Here is a 24664-nt window from a genome sequence, read left to right as displayed (position 1 = left end):
TAGTACTACAGTTCCTTCTGTCTGGAATACAATTTCACCCAGTTCAGTTCAGTCGCTTAGTCATGTCCGACTCTTTGTGATCCCATGGACTGCAGCACACCAGGCTTCCCTGTCCATCACCAATTCCTGAAGCTTACTCAAACTCATGTCCATCGAGTCGGTGATGCCATCCAACCATCTCGTCCTCTGTCATCCCCTTCTCCTCCCACCTTCAATCTTTCCCAGCACCAGGGTCTTTTCCACTGACTCAGTTCTTCACATCAGGTGGACAAAGTATTGGAGTTTCAGCTTCAGCATCAGTCCATCCAATGAACACCCAGGACTGATCTCCTTTAGGATGGACTGGTTGGATCTCCTTGCAGTCCAAGGGACTCTCAAGAGTCTTCTTCAGCACCACAGTTCAAAAGCATCAATTTTTCAGTGCTCAACTTTCTTTATAGTCCAACTCTCACATCCATACATGACTACTGGAAAAACCATAGCTTTGACTATATGGACCTTTGTTGGCAAAATAATGTCTCTGATTTTAATATGCTGTCTAGGTTGGTCATAGCTTTTCTTCCAAGGAGCAAGAGTCTTTTAATTTCATGGCTACAGTCACCATCTGCAGTGATTTTGGAGCCCAAGAAAATAAAATCTCTCACTGTTTCCATTGTTTCCCCTTCTATTCCATGAAGTGATGGGACTGGATGCCATGATTATAGTTTTCTGAATGCTGAGTTTTAAGCCAGCTTCTTAACTCTCCTCTTTCACTTTCATCGAGAGGCTCTTTAGTTCTTCTTTGCTTTCTGCCATAAGGGTGGTGTCATCTGGGTATCTGAGGTTATTGGTATTTCTCCCAGCAATCTTGATTCCAGCTTGTGCGTTGAGAGTCTCCATTTCTTGAGATTTTTCTTGCCTTGAGTACCCCATTTCACCCAGATCCTCACAGTATTAGCTCCTTCTCCTACAACATTCGGGCCTCTGGACAAAGTCCTTCTGCCTATGCTGTCTCTGCCCAGCAGGTGCAGAGTAACACAAGCAGACAACTCCCACCCCCACCATGAGACCCTGCTTTCCTCTTTTCTCTCACTTTGAACTCTCTGAAGTTGTCTTGAGCGCTTATTCTCTGAGTACTTATCTTACCTCTCCTCCCACTTGAGCACAAGCTCCATGAGAGCAGGGACCTGGCCCAGGCCACAGGCGAAGAGAGCTCAATCTGTGTTTGTTGAATGAAGGCATGAAGCCCAACTCTGGGGGGCTTGGAGAGCCTCCTTTGCTCATTTGCCTAGTGGACAATGCAAATTGCTACCCAGGACAACTACATGGATTTGCCAGAAATCTAGGAGCAGGAGCCATCTGCCAAGGTGAAAATACAACCAATGAGCGTCTTTCTTGGTGTTTAGAGCAATGACGTTTGTGAACAGGCAGGATGGTGGAGGGGTTCTGAGCAAAGGCTGTGGAGCTAGATTACCTGGATTAGATCAGAGCTCAGTCATTAGTTATCTGGGGCCCTCCGGCAAGTTATTTAACATTCATTTAGTTCAGGTTTCTCATTTGTAAAATGGGAATGATAATAACCCCTACCTCAGAAAAATCTTTGTGAAAATTTAAAACATAAACATGTAAATAATTTGCAACAGTGCCTGGCACTTAGTAAGTGATCAATAAACATTACCCATTATTACCAGTGATTATCTTGATGACTCATTCATCCTGTTTCATTTCCAGGGACTTTTAAGTCTAGCCACATTCTTCCAGCTGCCTTCCTGGCTGGTTCAGCGATAAAGAATCTGCCTGCAATGCAGGAGGCCCAGGTTCAATCTCTGGGTCAGGAAGATCTCCTGGAGAAGGGAATGGTAACCCACTCCAGTATTCTTGCTTGAAAGTGAAAGTGTTAGTTGCTCACTCATGCCTGACTCTTTGTGACCCCATGGACTGCAACCTGCCAGGCTCCTCTGTCCATGGAATTCTCTTGGCAAGAATACTGGAATTTTGGAAAAATTTTGGCTTGGAAAATTCCAAAGATTTGGACAGGATTGAGCGATTAACACTTTCATTTTCCCTTCTAATATAGCATCGGCAGGCAAGCATGGTCAGAGAGAGCAAGTCTGTACACTGTCCTTCATGAGAGATGCTGTTGCTGGTTTTCCACTAGCAGGGCATGAGCTATGAGCATCCTTTCATTTATCTCTGTTGGTCCACTCACACCCTCTTCCATCTACATTGATTCTCTCATTGATTGATTTGCTCATTCATTCAACAAACATTTACTGTGGTCCTACGTGAACCTGGACTCACTATCTAACCTCTCGGTGCCTTAGTTTCCTCCTCCAACATCTGAGGACTCAGGGTCTTCTGTAGTTCTCCCCTCATCAGAGGGATAGATGTTGGTGGCCTCAATTGAATCCGCATCAGCAGAGTGGAAAGAAGTGGAGAAATTAGAGAGAAATTGAAAATCTGGAATAGACAGAATGAAGGTTGATTATTTCTGTATATCAGGAAACTGCCAAATGTCTCCAGGGTAGAGAATGGCTGGCACAGTATTTCTTTATTTGAAAAGGGATGAAAAAAGCTGAAATCCTCACAAGGATGGTGAGATAATCTAATAAGATAACATCATGATACCACTTTTGGAAGTAAGAAAAAGGGCTTCTAAGATGATATGTTGTAGTGATGATCCAGAACAAAGCGATGCAGTAGTTCTCCGAATTCTTTAAGGGTGTCACTTCTGAGACAACACATTCCTGGTTTCTTTAATCTCAACTCCTGTAAACCAAGGATGTGAGCTTCTCACTTTGTCTACATCCCTCTCAAATTGTTGTGACCCATACATCCTCAAAATATGAAAACCCTGATTCAAAAAGATACATGCACTTCAATGTTCATAGCAGCACTATTAACATTAGCAAACACATGGAAACAACACAAGTTCCCAACCACAGATGACTGACACAGAGGATTGATTTAAGAAGATATAGTGTATATACAGTGGAATATTACTCAGTTATAAAAAGGAATGAAATACTGCTATTTGCAACAATATGGATGGACTTAGAGATTATTGTACTAAATGAAGTGAATCAAAGAAAAATATACAATATCATATGATATTACCTATAGGTAGAATCTAAAAATAGTACAAAAGAACTTACTTACATTACAGAAACTAAGATTGAAAACAAATGTATGGTTATGGAGTGGGGAGGCATAAATTAGGAATATGGGATTAACAGATGCACAGTATCATACATAAATTAGATATATAGCAAGGATTTACTGTATAACACAAGAAACTTTATTTAATATCTTGTAATAAAGCAACAGTCAGAACTGTACATGGAACAACAGACTGGTTCCAAATAGGAAAAGGTGTACGTCAAGGTTGTATATTGTCACCTTGCTTATTTAACTTATATGCAGAGTACATCATGAGGAATGCTTGGCTGGAAGAAGCACAAGCTGGAATCAAGATTGCCGGGAGAAATATCAATAACCTCAGATATGCAGATGACACTACCCTTATGGCAGAAAGAGAAGAGGAACTCAAAAGCCTCTTGATGAAAGTGAAAGAGGAGAGTGAAAAGGTTGGCTTGAAGCTCAACATTCAGAAAACAAAGATCATGGCATCTGGTCCCATCACTTCATGGGAAATAGATGGAAAAACAGTGGAAACAGTGTCAGACTTCATTTTGGGGGGCTCCAAAATCACTGCAGATGCTGATTGCAGCCAGGAAATTAAAAGACGCTTACTCCTTGGAAGGAAAGTTATGACCAGCCTAGATCGTATATTAAAAAGCAGAGACATTACTTTGCCAACCAAGGTCCGTCTAGTCAAGGCTATGGTTTTTCCCGTGGTCATATATGGATGTGAGAGCTGGACTGTGAAGAAAGCTGATCGCCGAAGAATCGATGCTTTTGAACTGTGGTGTTGGAGAAGACTCTTGAGAGTCCCTTATACTGCAAGGAGATCCAACCAGTCCATTCTAAAGGAGATCAATCCTGGGTGTTCATTGGAAGGACTGATGCTAAAGCTGAAACTGCAATACTTTGGCCACCTCATGCGACGAGTTGACTCACTGGAAAAGACTCTGATGCTGGGAAAGGTTGGGGGCAGGAGGAGAAGGGGACGACGGAGAATGAGATGGCTGGATGGCATCACCGACTCTGTGGACATGAGTTTGAATGAGCTCCGGGAGTTGGTGATGGACAGGGAGGCCTGGCATGCTGTGATTCATGGGGTCGCGGAGAGTCGGACACGACTGAGCGACTGAACTGAACTGAATAAACTATAACTGTGAACTGTGGTGTTGGAGAAGTTGGAGTTGTATGTGGTGTTGGAGAAGTGTGGTGTTGGAGAAGACTCTTGAGAGTCCCTTGGACTGCAAGGAGATCCAACCAGTTAGTCCTAGAGGAAATCAGTCCTGAATATTCATTGGAAGGACTGATGCTGAAGCTCCAATACTTTGACCACCTGATGCAAAGAACTGACTCATTGGAAAAGACCCTGATCCTGGGAAAGATTGAAGGTGGAAGGAGAAGGGGATGACAGAGGATGAGATGATTGGATGGCATCACCAACTTAATGGACATGAGTTTGAGTAAGTTTCAGGAATTGGTGATGCACAGGGAAGCCTGGCATGCTGCAGTCAATGGAGTCTCAAAGAGACGGACACGACTGAGTGACTGAACTGAATAAACTGTAATGCAAAATAATCTGAAAATATATATTTTATATATTATATTTTATTATTGTAATATTATATTTTTGTTATAATATATTACAATATTTTATATTGTGTATATATATATACATACACACATATCTGAATCACTTTACTGTACACCTGACACTAACACAATATTGTAAATCAACTATTTCTGTTGTTGTTCAGTCATCAAGTCAAGTCCAACTCCTTGTGACCCGTGGACTGTAGCACGCCAGGCTTCTCTCTCCCTCACCATTTCCCCAAGTTTGCCCAACTATATCTCAATTTTTAAAAACTGCTGTCACCCAAGGAAATGTAGCACTAAGCATGGGGTTTGACGCAGGGGGTCAATGACAGGACTCTTTAACACTTTGTTCGTCATGCAGCCTAAGACCACACCAAGGTTTATTGGCCTCATCCCCTTGGGTCACTTATATTAACTCTGGCCAAGGATGCCCTCCAGTCCTTTACCACATGCCTGGTTTCAGAGCCAAGATGTGAAGTAGCTGTTCATAGGGTACGATTACTGAATAGCTATAGACATGACAGCAGAGATGGAGAGAAAAGTATAGGAAGTATAAAGACAGATCCATATGTTCTTCACACTAGTTAAAAGTGGGTTATGATCTGGGTTCTGAGTTTTCTATCTACTCAAGCAAAGAAAGTAGATACAGTCGTTAGTTAGTCCAGTATCCATAAGATGTTGTTGTTGAGTAGCTTCAACTCTTTTGATTTCATGGACTATAGTCTGCCAGGCTCCTCTGTCCATGGGATTTTCCAGGCAAGAAAACTGGAGTGGGCTGCCATGCCCTCCTCCAAGGGGTCTTCCTGACTCAGGGATCAAACTCAGGTCTCCTTCATTGGTAGGTGGATTCGTTACCTCTGAGCCACCAGGAAAGTCCATCCGTAAGATAAATGCATATCAGTTGCTTAGGAAAAGCAGAGATTTTTTTTTTTCAGTCTGGGAAATTTTTCTATGCAATGGGCACAACAGTAAGGTGCCATGTTTAAAAATGTTCTGATATTAGCAGACATTTTTAAAACAATGATACTGAATCCTGTCAAGGGTGTGGTAAAACTGGAAAGCTCATAGATTGCTGATGACATTGTTTATTAGTACAAGCCTTCTGAGAAGCATTCTTACCAACAAATATCAAATGCCACAAAATATTCATACTTCATCTACTAATTCCAAGGAAAAAAGCTAAAATAAGGAAAAGCTCTGTGCAGGGCTACTAATGAGACTGAAAAACTGGAAACAATGGAAATGTACAATGACAGGCAACTGGCTAAATAAATGATTGCATATCTACCCAATAGAATATCATGGTAACAAAATCTATGCTATGATACAAAAAATGCTTATGACATAATGTTAACTGAAACAGCAGGAATCAAAATTTATGCTAGGGTTGTAATTATTTTTTGTACAAATATAGGAATGAAAACATAAAAATGGATATTTGTTGGGGTAGCAGGATGGTGGGGAGAATAAAAGATTTCTATATAATGTGTTGTGTACAAAATCAACTCTTTTTTGGAAGTAGAAAAAGATTTTCTTCCTAGAAATATCCTTAATTGACAAGGAAGTTCAAGATATTATTGAAGGAAGCATAAAAAATCTATAAGAATGTTATACTGGTTGTTTTTCTTTTTAAAAAATAGATCACTCCCTACAGACAATATGTAGATTTTTTTTTTTTTTTTTGACTGATAGGCTTGATTCTTACTTGATTTAAGAGAAAGGGCAGAGTTGTGAAATCTTTTTAAATGTTTTTCCAAATGGTGTGTAACATAATGTCCACAAAGCAAACAGCAGTGCCTGGCCCTTGGCTCCTAGACTCTGGTCCAGAGACATGCCTGGAGGCACAGGGAAATGAGGACAGGCCTTCAGGAGGCCCTGTTCTTTTCCTGCCTTTGTGTGGCAAGAAAACATATAACCAGCGTGTATGTGATTTTTTGCATTAGGTTCTTGAGGAACTATCAAGTCATAGAACAGGAACTGTAAATTCACAATCAATTTAACTTATGATTTCCTCCAGAGCCAATGGGTTTTATTTACTCCTTTTGAAATATGTGTAGATATTGAGGGCTTCCCTGATGGCTTGTGCTTCCCTGGTAGCTCAGCTGGTAAAGAATCTGCCTGCAAGGCAGGAGACCCTGGTTTGATTCCTGGGTTGGTTCCCTGGAGAAGGGATAGGCTACCGACTCCAGTATTCCTGGGCTTACCTGGTAGTTCAGCTAGTAAAGAATCTGCCTGCACTGTGTGAAACCTGGGTTAGATCCCTGGGTTGGGAAGATCCCCTGGAGAAGGGAAAGGCTACCCACTCTAGTATTCTGGCCTGGAGAATTCCACGGACTATACAGTCCATGGGGTTGCAAAGATTTGGACACGACTGAGTGACTTTCACTTTCACTTTTCCCTGATGGCTCAGTGGTAAAGAATCTACCTGCCAATATAGAAATGCAGGTTTGAACCCTAGGTTGGGAAGATCTCCTGAAGAAATGGCAACGCACTCCAGTATTCTTGCCTGGGAAGTCCCATGGACAGAGGAGTCTGGCAGGCTACAGTCAATGGGGTTGCAAAAGAGTCAGACATAACTTAGGGACTAAACAACAATACACACAGTTTTACAATTATTAAGATCAGCATCACCCTTCGCTGAGTCACCAAAGACAGAGGCAGGATAGACTCTACTCTCTTCCTAACACTGCATAACCCCTCTCCTGTTGGTTCTACCCAAGACATCCAGTGGATTTCATCCAGTTCTCTTGATGCCTTGCCATAGCTCCAGCTCCTGTGATCTTTCACCTGGACCACAGACCCAACTTCCTAACTGGCTGCCCTGTCTCCAGGCTTGCTGCCCTGTTTCTGGGCTTGCTGCCTCACCAGCAGGATCTTTCTAAAATCCAAGTGTGATCATTTCATTTTCTTATAGAAAACAGTGGGCGCCTCCTCACTACCCACAATGGAGAAAGTGCCAGCATCCTCAGGCTAGCCCAGGATGCCCTCTGTGACCTCCCCTAGCCCAGCTCCCAGCCTCAAATCCAGCCTCTTCCCCAATGTGCTCCCTGAGCTTCAGGGACATGCTGATTCCTCTGTCTAGAATGCCAAACCCACCTTGTCTCCCACTCACCCCAAGGAGCTCCTCTTTCTCTGAGCCTCCCCCGCTTCCCCAGGGACCCTACTCATGAACCCTTAGATGCCCCCTGCCTCTCTTTTCCTAGTAAGCTGGGAAGCAGTAGGACACAGAGGTGAGTTGGTTAAGCACACAGGCAAGTCCTAGCTCAGGCACTGTGCCCATCACTTTGCACATATTATCTCAGTCAATCATTACAAGCCAGGTTCCACTGCTATTTCCTCTGTACAGATGAGTAAACTGAAGCTTGGAGAGGCTAAGTAACCCATACAAAGCCACGCAGCTCACAAGGTGCAGACCTGGGATTTGAATGCACCCAGTCTGACACAACACTCTACCACAGCAGTATAGTTCCCTCTGGATGAATGAAAGTGCCCCAATTCCCTCATTCCTTCTTTTCACAGAAACTTGTCTTTCTTTTATGTCATATTCCTGCATTTGTTCATGCCAGGTGTGTTGGAGGAAGGAAATGATTTCTTGTTCCCATCTATACTTCCAGGAAGGTTTCTTTTCAGTTCCCGCCCAACTCTGACTCTCTTGGAAGTGTTCTGGTGGCCTCTGCTATGAGCAGCGTCTGAGAGCACTGCCCCCTAATAGGTGGGAAAGGTGGGAAGCTTTGGAGAGGACTGACATCAGCAGGCAGACCGTTGTCTCCTACCGGGTTGAATCTACCCACAGCCAGTAAAGAGGAAACCCAGCGATTAAACACTCCTTCTGCTTGATGAAAATACTAACAAAGCAAAAAGTCCTTCTATTTGGATAAATGAGGTCCCCAGGTGGATTTGGACTATGGATGGAGGTTTATGACATTGTACAGTGATCAATACCATCCCCAAGAAAAAGAAATGCAAACAGGCAAGTGGTTGAGGAGGCCTTACAAATAGCTGAGATAAGAAGAGAAGCAAAAGGCAAAGGAGAAAAGGAAAGATATACCCATTTGAATGTAGAATTCCAAAGAATAGCAAGGAGAGGTAAGCAAGCCTTCCTCAGTGATCAATGCAGAGAAATAGAGGAAAACAATAGAATGGGGAAAAGACTAGAGAGCTCTTCAAGAAAATTAGAGATACTAAGGGAACAATTTCATGCAAAGATGGGCACAACAAAGGACAGAATCGGAATGGACCTAACAGAAGCAGAAGATATTAACAAGAGGTAGCAAGAATATAGAGAAGAACTATACAAAAAAGATCATCATGACCCAGATAACCATGATGGTATGATCACTCACCCAGAGCCAGACATCGTGGAATGTGAAGTCAAGTGGGTCTTAGGAATATCACTATGAACACAGCTAGTGGAAATGGAATTCCAGCTGAGCTATTTCAAATCCTAGAAGATGATGCTGTTAAAATGCTGCACTCAATATGCCAGCAAATTTGGAAAACTCAGCAGTGGCTCCAGGACTGGAAAAGGTCAGTTTTTATTCCAATCCCAAAAAAAAGGCAATGTCAAAGAATGCTCAAACTACCACACAACTGCACTCGTCTCACACACTAGCAAAGTAAAGCTCAAAATTATCCAAGCCAGAGTTTAACAGTCCATGAACCGAGAACTTCCAGATATTCAAGCTGGATTAAGAAAAGGCAACGGAACAGGGATCAAATTGCCAATATCTGTTGGATCACAGATAAAGCAAGGGAGTTCAAGAAAAACATCTACTTCTGCTTTATTGACTACACCAAAGCCTTTGACTGTGTGGATTACAACCAACTGCGGAAAATTCTTCAAGAAATGGGAATACCAGACCACCTGACTTGTCTCCTGAGAAATCTACGTGAAGGTCAAGAAGCAACAGTTAAAACCAGACATGGGCCAACAGACTGGTTCCAAATCGGGAAAGGAATACATCAATTGTCACGTACAGGAGTACTGTATATTGTCACCCTGTTTATTTAACTTATATGCAGAGTACATCATACGAAATGCTGGACTGAATGAAGTACAAGCTGAAATCAAGATTTCTGGGAGAAATATCAATAACCTCAGATATGCAGATGACCCACCCTTATGGCAGAAAGTGAAGAAGAACTAAAGAGCCTCTTGATGAAAGTGAAAGAGGAGAGTGAAAAAACCTGGCTTGAAAACTCAACATTCAAAAAACTAAGATCATGGCATCCGGTCCCATCACTTCATGGCAAGTAGATGGGGAAACAATGGAAACAGTGAGAGACTTTATTTCCTTGGGCTCCAAAATCACTGCAGATTGTGACTGCAGCCATAAAATTAAAAGATGCTTGCTCCTTGGAAGAAAAGCTATGATCAGCCTATTAAAGCAGGGACATTACTTGGTCAACAAAGGTCCATCTAGTCAAAGTTTTTCCAGTAGTCATGTGTGGATGTGAGAGTTGGACCATAAAGTGAGTTAGTTCAGTTCAGTTCAGTTCAGTTGCTCAGTCATGTCCAACTCTTTGCGACCCCATGAATCACAGCACGCCAGGCCTCCCTGTCCATCACCAACTCCCGGAGTTCACTCAAACTCATGTCCATAGAGTCGGTGATGCCATCCAGCCATCTCATTATCTGTCGTCCCCGTTTCCTCCCACCCCCAATCCCTCCTAGCATCAGACTCTTTTCCAGTGAGTCAACTCTTCGCATGAGGTGGCCAAAGTATTGGAGTTTCAGATTTAGCATCAGTCCTTCCAATGAACACCCAGGATTGATCTCCTTTAGAATGTACTGGTTGGATCTCCTTGCAGTCCAAGGGACTCTCAAGAGTCTTCTCCAGCACCACAGTTCAAAAGCATCAATTCTTCGGCGATCAGCAAGCTAAGTGCTGAATAATTGATGCTTTTGAACTGTGGTGTTGGAGAAGACTCTTGAGAGTCCCCTGGACAGCAAGGAGATCCAACCAGTCAATCATAAGGGAAATTAGTCTTGAATATTCATTTGAAGGACTGATGCTGAAGCTGAAACTCCAATCCTTTGGCCACCTGATGTGAAGAACTGACTCACTGGAAAAGACCCTGATGCAGGGCAAGACTGAAGGCAGGAGCAGAAGGGGACGACAGAGGATGAGATGGTTGGATGGCATCACCGAGTCAGTGGACTTGAGTTTGAGCAAGCTCCAGGAATTGGTGATGGGTAGGGAAGCCTGGCATGCTGCAGTCCATGGGGTCACAAAGAGTTGGACACAACTGAGCAACTGAACTGAACTGAAGCGAATTTACCAGCAGGGGACAACCCAGGTCAATACCTGTCTACTCATGGACTCCGACAATTCTCTGTGGCCATAGGCTCCTTCACCAGGAGCTCAACGCCCCTGAGCAATACCACCTTTTCCTGCCATCATTTCTCTTTAAATTCCCTGTCAGGAGCCCTGTGCTCCATCCAGATCAGCCTACTGCACGTAGCTGAGTTCTCTGACTGCTTCACAGCTTCTGGGCAACGTACCTCTGTACGTTCCACCTGCATCTGTCTCTTCCTCCTCACCACTGTGCCCTCAAACCCACTACCCCACATACACCGTATGCCTCCATCACAACTTTCCTGATTCCCTGACCAGGGAAGAGCTCTTCCATCTCCAAACTGCTGCACCTACTGCTTCCAGCCTGTGACTAAGTTCCACTCTCCCTCTGTCGTCAACATAACCTATATCTCCATCTTTACCAGCCATGATCTCACACCTGGGTTGCTGCAACCGTCTCCTTTTGCCCCTGCCTCCAGGCACACCTCACCTTAACTACTTCTCAGTAAAGCCTCCAGACAAGTCCAAACCCACCAGTTCCTTCCTTCATTCTGGCTCATCTCTAGTCTTCCTCCTCTCCCCATCCCATGAAGTATCGAAGGATATTACCACTTATATATATATTTTTTTGGTTTGAGTAAAATTGCTTTACAATGTTGGGTTAGTTTCTGCTGTACCCCACTTTTTAAAAATGTGCTAAATTGAAGAGCCAAAAAAAAAAAAATGACCTATTTCTCTTTCTTCCATTTGAACACCAGGCTTTTTCATCTATCAGATGAGGATAATAACACTTCTGCCTGTCTTTCAGGCTTATAGCAGGGTCCGAGAAGTTAGAGAGTGGACTTAGAGATTTGTCAGCCAGGAGGAGAAGCCTGGAAGCTAGAGGATCCACCTCAGTGGAATTTCACTGGCTGGACAGGTGAAGAGGTGCCAGGAAGGGTCACCTCTGCTAACACATCTCTGCCTCCCTCATGATGTCTTCCATGAGCCATCATCCTTTTCTAGCACATTCTCTTCATTGGCAGAGGTAGCACTGTATCTTTCCATATTTTGATAGATCTTCAGAGGATTCTCAGTTAACCCAGTTTTCAGGCTTTTGTGGTATCTTGGCTCAGTGGTAAAGAATCCGTCTGCCAATGCAGGAGAAGCAGGTTCTATCCTTGGGTCGGGAAGATCCCCCGGAGAAGGAAATGATAACCCACTCCAGTATACTTGCCTGGGAAATCCCATGGGCAGAGAAGCTTGACAGGGCTACAGTCCGTGGGGGTGGGGGTCACAAAAGAATCGGACATGACTCGGTGACTACACAACAACAGTATCCAAAGCCATATATCTGCACTATTAGCATCTTTAGTTCCGTTTGTGAAAATGCTTTTTCTCTAAAAATATCTGATGGCCAAATCCTCTTCTCCAAAAAGAGAGAAAGGTCATTTCAGATAAAGCAGGAAGAGGAGAGGAAGTCTGTTACCAGTGGGGGGTGGGGGATGGGCAGAGGCCCGGCTGCAGCACATCGCTCTCTGCCCCACTGGAGGTCAAGACTTTTCCCACTCTGAGCAAAGAAAGCTGTTGCCGACAGCACCTCCTCCCTCCAGCCACAACAAAAAGCTGTGGGAAGGGAGTTTGCTTTTTTTTTTTTAAGTGTTTCTTATAGGCTGAAAATTACAAATTATTCTCCTTTCCTTTCACCAAATAATCAACTGGTCCCTGAATCTGAAAGCCCAGTGCAATTTAGTTGGAGTCTCAAAACGCAGGGTTGGTTCAGCCCCACTAAGACTGTTCAGCTTTTAATTTCTGGAGCAAGACTCAGCAAACAGTCAAACACTTTTGTGAAGCAGTGAGAGTCGAGCTTCGCTGTTTGATAAATGAGCAGACAGCAGGCAGCCCCTCTTTCTTTTTTTGTATGGATTCAATGAAGCCTGCCTAAAGAACACCACATGCTGTTCTAGCTACTGATCTAACATTCCGCGACATCCCAGTCTTCCAAATTCCCTTTAATTACTCGGGAATCCCACCCTCCGCTCTTTCAACCTGGGCAGACAGGGCAGGGGGCTCCCCGCGCCGGGGAGTGGGAAGTGGAGGAGTTCTGGAGAGCTGGTCTCTCCGGAGGCTGCTGGAAACTTTTCTTAGGTGGTGGTTGGGTTATCTCCTTCCACGGTCCATTCTTCACTCCATACAACACATCGCTTTAGGTAGAAGGGAACTCAGCACACAGGCTACCCTGCCATGTGGGTGTAGTCTTTTAAGAAATATGAGCGAGTTTGGGACAAATGTTCCTGAAATGGCATCTTCGAACCCTGGGCCTCCTTTAAGATAAGGAAGGGGAAGAGTAAGAGGAGGAACTGACACCCACACACTAGACAAAGTATTTTACTTTCGGCACTAAATTTAATCCCAAAAACCACACTGGAGGAGAACATGATGGTTTCCATTCCACAGATGAGAGACTGGACTTTATGGTGATCAGACTGCCTGGACTCACAGACACCAGCAAGTAGAAGAAGCAGGGATCCAGTTCCACAGTGTTTTCTGTTCATCACTTTTGCTGACACCCACGGGAGCCAGCAAGGCATCCACTAACTGCATGAGACCCTCAGTGTCCTCTGTGGGTGTCCCCTCATGAGACACCTTCAGAGCCACATAATGAGGCCACTTGGCCTCATTACTATACAAACAGGCCTTATTTGATTTTGACCCTAAGTCGTATGGTCCAGATCAAGGTTGATCTCCAAACTGAGTCATCAGGAATGCGCTGAGAAAAGGCTTTGGGTTGTTCCCCTGAATTCAATCCCCCTCATTAGGCAAACATTTGCCACTGAGAAGAACTAATCCAGAAGTCCCAGTGCAATGAAGTGGAGATCCCCCCAGACTCCAAGGGAGACAAATTCATCTATACAAAGAATCAAGTCTGCAGGAGACAATTTTAAAACAAAAGCTGCCCATCTTATTTCAGAGGTCATTTCGGTGTGGGAAAAGAAAAGGGCCTTTTCAAATAGTACGAAATTATAAATTCAGTACAGTGTCAAGTTGTTCTTTTATAACCATGTATTGTAGACATCCAAATAGGAAAAGGAGTACGTCAAGGTGGTATATTGTCACCCTGCTTATTTAACTTATATGCAGAGTACATCATGAGGAACGCTGGGCTGGAAGAAGCACAAGCTGGAATCAAGATTGCCAGGAGAAATATCAATAACCTCAGATATGCAGATGACACCACCCTTATGGCAGAAAGTGAAGAGGAACTCAAAGGCCTCTTGATGAAAGAGGAGAGTGAAAAGTTTGGCTTGAAGCTCAACATTCAGAAAACTAAGATCATGGCATCTGGTCCCATCACTTCATGGGAAATAGATGGGGAAACAGTGGAAACAGTGTCAGACTTTATTTTTTCGGGCTCCAAAATCACTGCAGATGCTGACTGCAGTCATGAAATTAAAAGACGCTTACTCCTTGGAAGGAAAGTTATGACCAACCTAGATAGCATATTAAAAGCAGAGACATTACTTTGCCAACCAAGGTCCGTCTAGTCAAGGCTATGGTTTTTCCCGCGGTCATGTATGGACATGAGAGTTGGACTGTGAAGAAAGCTGATCACCAAAAAATTGATGCTTTTGAACTGTGGTGCTGGAGAAGACTCTTGAGAGTCCCTTGGACTGCAAGGAGATCCAACCAGTCCATTCTAAAGGAGATCAATCCTGGGTGTTCATTGGAAGGACTGATGCTAAATCTGAAACTCCAATACTTTGGCCACCTCATGCGACGAGTTGACTCACTGGAAAAGAGTCTGATGCTAGGAGGGATTGAGGGTGGGAGGAGACGGGGATGACAGAGAATGAGATGGCTGGATGGCATCACCGACTTGATGGACATGAGTTTGAGTGAACTCCGGGAGTTGGTGATGGACAGGGAGGCCTGGCGTGCTGATTCATGGGGTCGCAAAGAGTCGGACACGACTGAGTGACTGAACTGAACTGAACTGATTGTAGACGTCTTGGGCCTTCTCATAAAACACACAACAATTTTTTGAACAAGAGAGAAAAAGGATTAGGGGAAGAAGTTAGTTAAAAGGGATTCTAATTGTCACAACTTGACATCTGAAAGCAGGATATTCATTCTCTTTGTTGACAATAGACCTTGTCCTTTTTCAGAGAAGAAAAAATAGTTAAGGCAGGTAGTATGAATAAGTTTTCCTGAACACTTTACCTCAATGCTACCACCTTGAAATGGGTGTTTGCCAGAGTAATTTACTATTATAACTCTATGCATTTAACAATGTGGGGAGAAGTAACACATTTGGGTACCAGGCACTGGAGGTTGAGGGAGGTTCTATCCTGCTGCAGGTTCCACAGGAAATTCCACAAAAGAAATTTCAAAAAATACAAGAAATTTACATCTAGAGCAATGAGACAGAAATGGAATTTCAAATCATGCATACAGACTGGTGAAGAATTCCAAGAAAACTCCCAGGGCTAAAAAGGTAACAATCTAACAATCTGTTGCCCCTTGATAAGTACTGTGGATAACAATTTCAGGAAGTCCAAAAATCCATATGTGAGCCCAAGATTGTCCTTAGGCTGATGGGATGATGTGTCATGTGTGTGAGTGTAAAAGGAAACAGTCATCATACACTGATTTAGCTAGAATGGGGTGAGTTACATAAGATAAGGTTAAGTCAAAAATGGAATAATTCTGAAGACGATAATAAGAGAGGGTGAGGGTGGTGAAGGTAGCATGTGTTCAGTGTAAGACATTTTTAGAACAATTGTTCTCAAAATTGTTCAGAAGGAAGAGCATCTAGAAGGGTTGAAACACTGATATGTTGCTGATGGTATATTGAAAGCATGATGTATTAAACTCATAAAATGTTTCAAAGGGAAACTGAAATCACAATTATAGCTGGAGTGCATTGACTGTTTATATTTACCACACACTGTGGTACGGCAGCCCTTTTAACAGTCATTATCTCAACAGTCCTCAGGTGGTTAGAACCATGTCCCCATTTTACAGAGGAGGAAACAGGCTCAGAGCTATTAAGAAGTCTCCTGAGTTCATGCAGCAGGTAAATGGTGGAGCTGGTATTCAAACCCATACAGTTTGATTTCTGAACTTTCAGGCTGCATGTCAGTAAAGACCCCTGAAATAACAAAATGTGGAATCTGGTGTGAAATTAGACATTCTGATATGACAGAGAATGAGATGGCTGGATGGCATCACCGACTCGATGGACATGAGTTTGAGTGAACTCCGGGAGTTGGTGATGGACAGGGAGGCCTGGCGTGCTGTGATTCATGGGGTCGCAAAGAGTTGGACACGACTGAGTGACTGAACTGAACTGAACTGATATGGACACATTATAGCAGATACTAAAGGCTAAGAAAAACATATGCAAGAAATTGAAGTAGAAGGAAACTATCCATGTGCTTTTTTCTTTTGCAAATTGAAAAAAGACCATCCCTGAAGAATCCTAAAGATTCCTCAAGAGTCCTGTTGTCTGTCTCTGTGCCCCTCCACAGGTGTGCGAGCAACCTGGGGTCAGGGCAGATTGTGAGGACTCAAGGAAGAGCTGCTGCTGCTGCTAAGTCGCTTCAGTCGTGTCCGACTCTGTGCGACCCCATAGACGGCAGCCCACCAGGCTCCCCCATCCCTAGGATTCTCCAGGCAAGAACACCAGAGTGGGTTGCCATTTCCTTCTCCAATGCATGAAAGTGAAAAGTGAAAGTGAAGTCGCTCAGTTGTGTCTGACTCCTAGTGACCCCATGGACTGCAGCCCACCAGGCTCCTCCGTCCATGGGATTTTCCAGGCAAGAGTCCCGGAGGAGAGCAGTCACTTAAAACGAGAGAAATCTTGAGCCTCATCTGTGTTCCCCATTTATGTGGCTGACAGAAGCACGGGTCCCAGAACATTGTTGTTCGTTTGTTTTTTGCATTGCTCAAGCAAGGATGGCAGGAAGGAAGGAGCCAGACATTCAAGTAAGTGCTACTCACAACCCAAATTTCCAAGTACCTCAAGCTTCACGGGGAAAAGGCAGGATATAAATAAATTCAACTCATACAAGTGCATCTGCTGCCCCAGATCCCCTTCCTCTAGTCTTACTACCTCTAATGAGGGTTCCTGCCCCATGGCAGACATCCAGTGATGGCCCCCCATCTGCTCAGATCCAGTCCTGCCACTACATGTATGACTTCAGGAAACTCACTTAATCCCTCTGACTTTTAGTGTTCTGGTCTGGAAGATGAGAAGGTCTCACCAACAGATTTCTAAGTTCCTTTAATAGATTAAACTTACTTGTATTAAAGTGTTAGTAACTGCTAAGTATTAATGAATTATCCTGCTCTGTCGTAGTTGCAGGACAAACGAAAGGCCTTAAATGAAAGGAATCAAGGATTTTGAGAAATCATCAAGACCTCTGGGGATGGAGTGGGGAGGGGTATTTGTGAGGCCAAAGGACTTCTGCATGTATTCAAATTGCCCTGTGGTCACAGGTGTCCAGTTACCTATCAGTGAATCAGCCTCTTCCTGATAAGTTCAACAAGCCGTGGACCATAAATCATGTTACCCACACACAGTCTAAGCTAGTCACCTGTTGCCACCTACACTGGATCCTGTGGGCTCCACATTTGAGAGTACACCCTACCCGCTCTCGGGATTCTGGGGTCCATTTCCTAGTTGTGACACAGAAAGGACACATGGGGGAGAAACAGGTGAGGTGATCAAAAGGTGCATGCTTCCATTTATTAGATAAATAAGTTCTGGGTTGTCACATACAGCATGATGACTAGAGTTAAAAATACTGTATTGTATGTTTGAAAGTTGTGAGGAGAGTCGATCTAAAAAGTTCTCATAGAACTTGTCAGGTGGTCCAGTGGTTAAGTGCCCAGCTGCCAATGCAGGGGACACAGGTTTGACCCCTGGTCTGGGGAGATCCCACATGCCGTGGAGCAACTAAAGCAGTGCACCACAACTACTGAGGCTGCGTTCTAGAACCCGTGCAGTAAGAGGAGCCACTGCAATGAGAAGCCCACGTACCGCAACTAGAGAGTAGCCCGCACTCCCCACAACTAGAGAAAGCCCACGTGCAGCTAGGAAGACCCAGCACAGCCAAAAATAAACAAACACATTTCTCATGCTAACTATGAATTTTAAAAAAATTCTCATCACAAGAAAGAAACTTGTACCTTTGTGTAATGATGGATGTCAGCTAAATTGATTGTGTCAATCATTTTGAAATATATAAGTGTATCAAATCACTGTGCTGTACAACTAAAAATAATTTGATGTTAAAAGTCAATTACAGCTCTTTTTTTTTTTTTAAGAAAAGGGCTATGTGGATTTCTGAAAAGCTCTTATATGGATAAAATGGCTAACCAAACTCTAATTTTTTATTCCAGCAGACAACGGACTACATTTTCCCACCTCCCTGACAGCCAAGGGCAGCCAGTGAGACAAAAGGGAAATCACTGGGCAGGGCTCTGGGAAAGCTCCTAAAGAGTGCTGACTCGGCTGAAGTTTTGACCTTTCTCTCCTTACACCCTTTTTTCATACTTCTTGCCTGGAATATAGGCTTTGTTGTCAGGCAGCCACTTTGGACCATGAGGTGACCTAGAAATTAGAAGCCATCTGCTAGGGATGGCAGAGCAGAGAGAGAGAAGTAGTCCCGGTAGTTCCCTGATGCTACCATAGCGCTGTTATACCAGCATAAGTTATCTTCTTTTAGATTTACTCTATGTCAGGAAAAGTAAAACTGCTAATTTATTTAAGTCCTTGTTTGGGAATGAGGAGGGGCTTCTTTTAACCACAACCCAACACAATTTCTAACTGATACACCTTCTGATTTCTACCCAGGATTTACCTCATAGGAAAGGCTCCAGTGGCCCTAGAGTCAACTATTTCATCTTTAAATGGGAACAAAGAAGGCATCTAGTTCACAGAGCTGTAGGAAGATTAAATGAGGTAATACATGCAAAGGGCTTGACCCAGTGCTTGGCAAAAGAATCAGTGTTACTGTCATCATGATGTCTAGTTAAAAAGTGTCTTCAATTAATATGGTAAAGACCTTTGCACATTTGTAGACTAACTTCCCCCTGTGATAGATGGAGGGACTGAGGTTCAGAGAGGGAAATGGGACCTGTCCAGGGTCACACAGAGAGTAAGGGTGATAGACCCTCACATTCAGGGCTCAGAAAACTAGCATTATTGGGAACTCCTCGCTCATGGTGGGCCCTCAAGAGAAGTTTGAGGAAAAAGACATTCTTTTGCATTTCAGCCTCCTCTGGAATGAATATCTGCTACAAGTGCCTGGAAGGCATTCCAGTTAGAGATGTTCTCTTAGCCAGAAATCGGAGGCCCAGTTTTTCTTTCTGGAAAAGCTTAACTCTCGCTAAACACAGTTTGCATCTCTGTACAGGTAGAGCTTTTTGTTGTTTTGTTTGGGGGTTGCAATGGGTCTTAGTTTCAGGAGGTGGGCTCTTTGTTGCCAGTGTGTGGGCCATGGGCTTAGTTCCCTGACTGGGGATCAAACACACATTCCCTGCATTGAAAGGTGGATTCTGAACCACTGGACCACCAGGGATGTCTTACAGACGGAATATTTCTTTTTTTTTTGGATAGGTAAGAAGTGGATTTATTTAGAAAGAAACACACTTGGCAGACAAGAGTGTGGGCCACCTCAGAAAGCAGAGTGGCCTGGGTGGAGTTTTCAGAACTTCTAAAAGACCAGTGGCACTAGTAGTAAAGAACCCGCCTGCCAAGGCAGGTAGACATTAAGAGATGAGGGTTTGATCCTTGGGTCAGGAAGATCTGGAGAAGGGCATGGCAAACCACTCCAATATCCTTGCCTGGAGAATCCCATGGACAGACGAGCCTGGGAGGCTACAGTCATAGGGTTGCAAAGAGTCAGACACCACTGAAGTGACTTAGCATGCAAAAGACCAGTAGACGAGCAGGAGAAAGAAGCATTTGGTGAAACAGAAACACCCACTTCTGCCTTTCATGGGTTTCACAAGGCTGTGGGCTGGGAGAAGGCAATACTGGGTACTGAGGGGTCTTCTGGACTGACCTGGTTCTCAGACTGCCCCTCACCCACCACCCTGAAGAGGGGACAGCTTCCTCCTCTGCACCCCTCCCTCCCATTCTGGGTGCTCACAGCTCAGGGGCACACCTGTCAACTTGTTTTGCGATTTCTCACGGGCACACACCCAGAGGACTCCCAACCTCTCGCCCATCTCCTGAGATAAACGTACTCCTAATAAATGGGTGAGCCCACGGGCTGAGGGGGTGGCAGGCTGGGAATACTAGCAGGGGTTTCCAGTGCCTGGAACACCCTGAGGGGAAGAGCTGAAGGGGGAATATCTCGACTGCAGTGATCAGCACGCTTAACCTCTGAGAGATAGAGAGGCCAAGACTTCACTCCCAAATTTGATCACATGGAAGTGTCCAGGTGACTGCTAATGATGACACCAAAGTCTAAAGGACAATTGTTTAGACAAAACCTGCCTCTACACATACCCACCCTAACCCCCAAAATAACTTGCTCTGTGTAAAGGAAACGGTTAAGTACATGGATTTTGGAACCAGAATTCTCAGGTTCTCATTCTGAATCACAGGTCTATGTACTGGCTTTTTGACCTTGGGTGAATTACCTAACCTCTCTGGGACTCAGTTTACCCATCTATGAAATGGGGAAAATAACAGTTACCACCTCACAGAGTTGTTTGGGGGATTAGACAAGGTTGACATATGTGAAGTGCTTAGAACAGGGCCAGATACGTAGAAAGTCCTATGTAACCGTTGGAAGAGGGTATTTGCTATGACCACTGCGTTCTCTTGGCAAAACCGTGTTAGCCTTTGCCCTGCTTCATTCTGTATTCCAAGGCCAAATTTGCCTGTTATTCCAGGTAATTCTTGACTTCCTACTTTTGCATTCTGGCCCCCTATAATGAAAAGGGCATCTTTTTTGGGTGTTAGTTCTAGAAGGTTTTGTAGGTCTTCACAGAACCATTCAACTTCAGCTTCTTCAGCATTACTGGTTGGGGCATAGACTTGGATTACTGTGATATTGAATAGTTTGCCTTGGAAATGAACAGAGATCATTCTGTTGTTTTTGAGACTGCATCTGAGTACTGCATTTCAGACTCTTTTGTTGACTATGATGGCTACTCCATTTCTTCTAAGGAATTCTTGCCCAGAGTAGTAGATATAATGGTCATTTGAGTTAAATTCACCCATTCCAGTCCATTTTAGTTTGCTGATTCCTAAAATGTTGATGTTCACTCTTGCCATCTCCTGTTTGCACTACCAATTTGCCTTGATTCATGGACCTAATATTTCAGGTTCCTATGCAATATTGCTCTTTACAGCATCAGACTTTACTTCCATCACCAGTCACATCCACAACTGGGTGTTGTTTTTGCTTTAGCTCCGTCTCTTCATTCTTTTTGGAGTTAGTTCTCCACTGATCTCCAGTAGCATATTGGGCACCTACAAACCTGGGGAATTCATCTTCCAGTGTCCCATCTTTTTGCCTTTTCATACTGTTCATGGGGTTCTCAAGGCAAGAATACTGAAGTGGTTTGTCACTCCCTTCTCCAGTGGACCACATTTTGTCAGAACTCTCCACCATGACCCATCCGTCTTGAGTGGCCCTACACGGCATGGCTCATAGTTTCATTGAGTTAGACAAGGCTGCCATGTGATCAGATTGGTTAGTTTTCGATGATTGTGGTTTTCAGTCTGTCTGCTCTCTGATGAAGAAGGATAAGAGGCTTATGGAAGCCAGAGAACGCACTGGTCATAGCAAACGCCCTCTTCCAACAACACAAGAGAAGACTCTACACATGGACATCACCAGATGGTCAATAATGATATCAGATTGATTATATTCTTTGCAGCCAAAGATGGAGAAGCTCTATATAGTCAGCAAAAACAAGACCAGGAGCTGACTGTGACTCAGATCATGAACTCCTTATTGCCAAATTCAGACTTAAATTGAAGAGAGTAGGGAAAAGCACTAGACCATTCAGGTATGACCTAAATCAAATCCCTTAGGACTATACACTGGAAGTGACAAATAGATTCAAGGGATTAGATCTGATAGACAGAATGCCTGAAGAACTATGGATGAAGGTTCATGACATTGTACAGGAGGCAGTGATCAAGACCATCCAGGGGAAAACAATGCAAAAAGGCAAAATGGTTGTCTGAGGAGGCCTTACAAACAGCTATGAAAAGAAAAGAAGTAAAAGGCAAAGGAGGAGAGGAAAGATATACCCATCTGAATGCAGAGTTCCAAAGAATAGCAAGGAGAGGTAAGAAAGCCTTCCTCACAAAGAAATAGAGGAAAACAATAGAATGGGAAAGACTAGAGATCTCTTCAAGAAAATTAGACATACCTAGGGAAAATTTCATGCAAAGATGGGCTCAATAAAAGCCAGAACTGGTATGGACTGAACAGAAGCAGAAGATATTAAGAAGAGGTGGCAAGAAAACACAGAAGAACTATACAAAAAAGAACTTCATGACCAAGATAATCACGATGGTATGATCACTCACCTAGAGCCAGACATCCTGGAATGTGAAGTCAAGTGGGCCTTAGGAAGCATCACTATGAACAAAGCTAGTGGAGGTGATGGAATTCCAGCTGAGCTATTTCAAATCCTAAAGGATGATTCTGTGAAAGTGCTTCACTCAATATGCCAGCAAATTTGGAAAACTCAGCAATGGACACAGGACTGCAAAAGGTCAGTTTTCATTCTAATCCCAAAGGAAGGCAAAGTCAAAGAATGCTCAAGCTACTGCACAATTGTACTCATCTCACATCCTAGTAAGTAATGCTCAAAATTCTCCAAGCCAGGCTTCAACAGTATGTGAAACATGAAGTTCCGATGTTCAAGCTGGATTTAGAAAAGGCAGAGGAACCAGAGATTAAATTGCCAACATCTGCTAGATCATAGAAAAAGCAAGAGAGTGCCAGAAAAACATCTATTTCTGCTTTATTGACTATGCCAAAGCCTTTGACTGTGTGGATCACAATAAACTGTGGAAAATTCTGAAAGAGGTGGGAATACCAGGCCACCTGACATGCTTCCTGAGAAATCTGAATGCAGGTCAAGAAGCAACACTTAGAACTGACATGGAACAACAGACTGATTCCAAATTGGGAAAGGAGTACATCAAGGCTGTATATTGCCACCCTGCTTATTTAACTTATATACAGAATACATCATGAGAAATGCTGGACTGGATGAAGCACAAGCTGGAATCAAGATTTCAGAGAGAAATATCAATAACCTCAGATATGCAGATGACACTACCCTTATGGCAGAAAGTGAAGAAGAACTAAAGAACCTCTTGATGAAAATGAAAGAGGAGAGTGAAAAAGTTGGCTTAAAGCTCAATATTCAGAAAACTAAGATCATGGCATCTGGTCTCATCACTTCATGGCAAATAGATGGGGAAACAATGACAGACTTTATTTTTGGGGGGCTCCAAAATCACTGCTGCACCCATGCAATTAAAAGATGCTTGCTCCTTGGAAGAAAAGCTATGACCAACCTAGCTGCTGCTGCTGCTGCTGCTAAGTCACTTCAGTCGTGTCTGACTCTGTGCGACCCCATAGACGGCAGCCCACCAGGCTCCCCCGTCCCTGGGATTCTCTAGGCAAGAGCACTGGAGTGGGTTGCCATTTCCAACCTAGATAGCATATTAAAAAGCAGAGACATTACTTGGCCAACAAAGGTCCATCTAGTCAAAGCTTTGGTTTTTCCAGTAGTCATGTATAGATGAGAGAGTTGGACTATAAAGAAAGCTGAGTGCTGAAGAATTGATGCTTTTGAACTGTGGTATTGAAGAAGACTTTCGAGAGTCCCTTGGATAGCAAGGAAATCCAACCAGTCCATCCTAAAGGAAATCAGTCCTGAATATTCATTGGAAGGACTGATGCTGAAGCTGAAACTCCAATACTTTGGCTACCTGACGTGAAGAACTGACTCCTTGGAAAAGACCCTGATGCTGGGAAAGATTGAAGGCGGGAGGAGAAGAGGACAACAGAGAATGAGATGACTGGATGGCATCACTGTCTTGATACACTTGAGTCTGAGTAAACTCCGGGAGTTGGTGATGGACAGGGAGGCCTGGCATGCTGCAGTCCAAGAAGTCACAAACAGTCCGACACGAATGAGTGACTGAACTGAATTAATGTAAGTGTTTGCTATTTTTATTAATTTTATTAAACATCCATGAATGTTGTATTTATAATTATACATAGCTAGATACTTCTAGGGCTTCCCTGGTGGCTCAGCGATAAAGAATCTGCCTGCAATGCAGGAGACCCGGGTTTGATCCCTGGGTTCGGAAGATCCCCTGAAGAAGGGAATGACAACATACTCCAGTATTCTTGTCTGGAGAATTCCATATGCACAGAAGAGCCTGGAGGGCTATAGTCAGACACGACTGCAAAGAGTCGGACATGACTCCACGACTAACATACCCACACCCAGATACTTCTAATATCTGTTAAAAAGAATTGTCTTTAATAAGATTGGGCAATTTGACTGAGTATGATGTCAGGTGTAGGCCAATTCTGATCCCTATTACCTTGTGTTTGTTTCAATTGACACTTCTGTTGTTCTCTAAATATTTATTTCCCTGCCTCTGTTGG

General features: G+C 43.7%; 1 protein-coding gene across 1 annotated transcript in view; it reads right to left on the bottom strand.

Annotated features, from left to right (window-relative positions):
* The window catches only part of RFX4 (regulatory factor X4), a 165081-nt gene that overhangs the window by 80567 nt on the left and 59850 nt on the right, over nt 1–24664 (bottom strand). The gene's annotated exons all lie outside the window — the stretch shown is intronic.

Source organism: Moschus berezovskii, chromosome 6 (assembly GCF_049115385.1).
Source record: "Moschus berezovskii isolate FMDL1 chromosome 6, NW_MosBer_1.0, whole genome shotgun sequence".
NCBI classification, from domain to species: domain Eukaryota; kingdom Metazoa; phylum Chordata; class Mammalia; order Artiodactyla; family Moschidae; genus Moschus; species Moschus berezovskii.
This window is presented reverse-complemented; position numbering and strand designations above follow the sequence as displayed.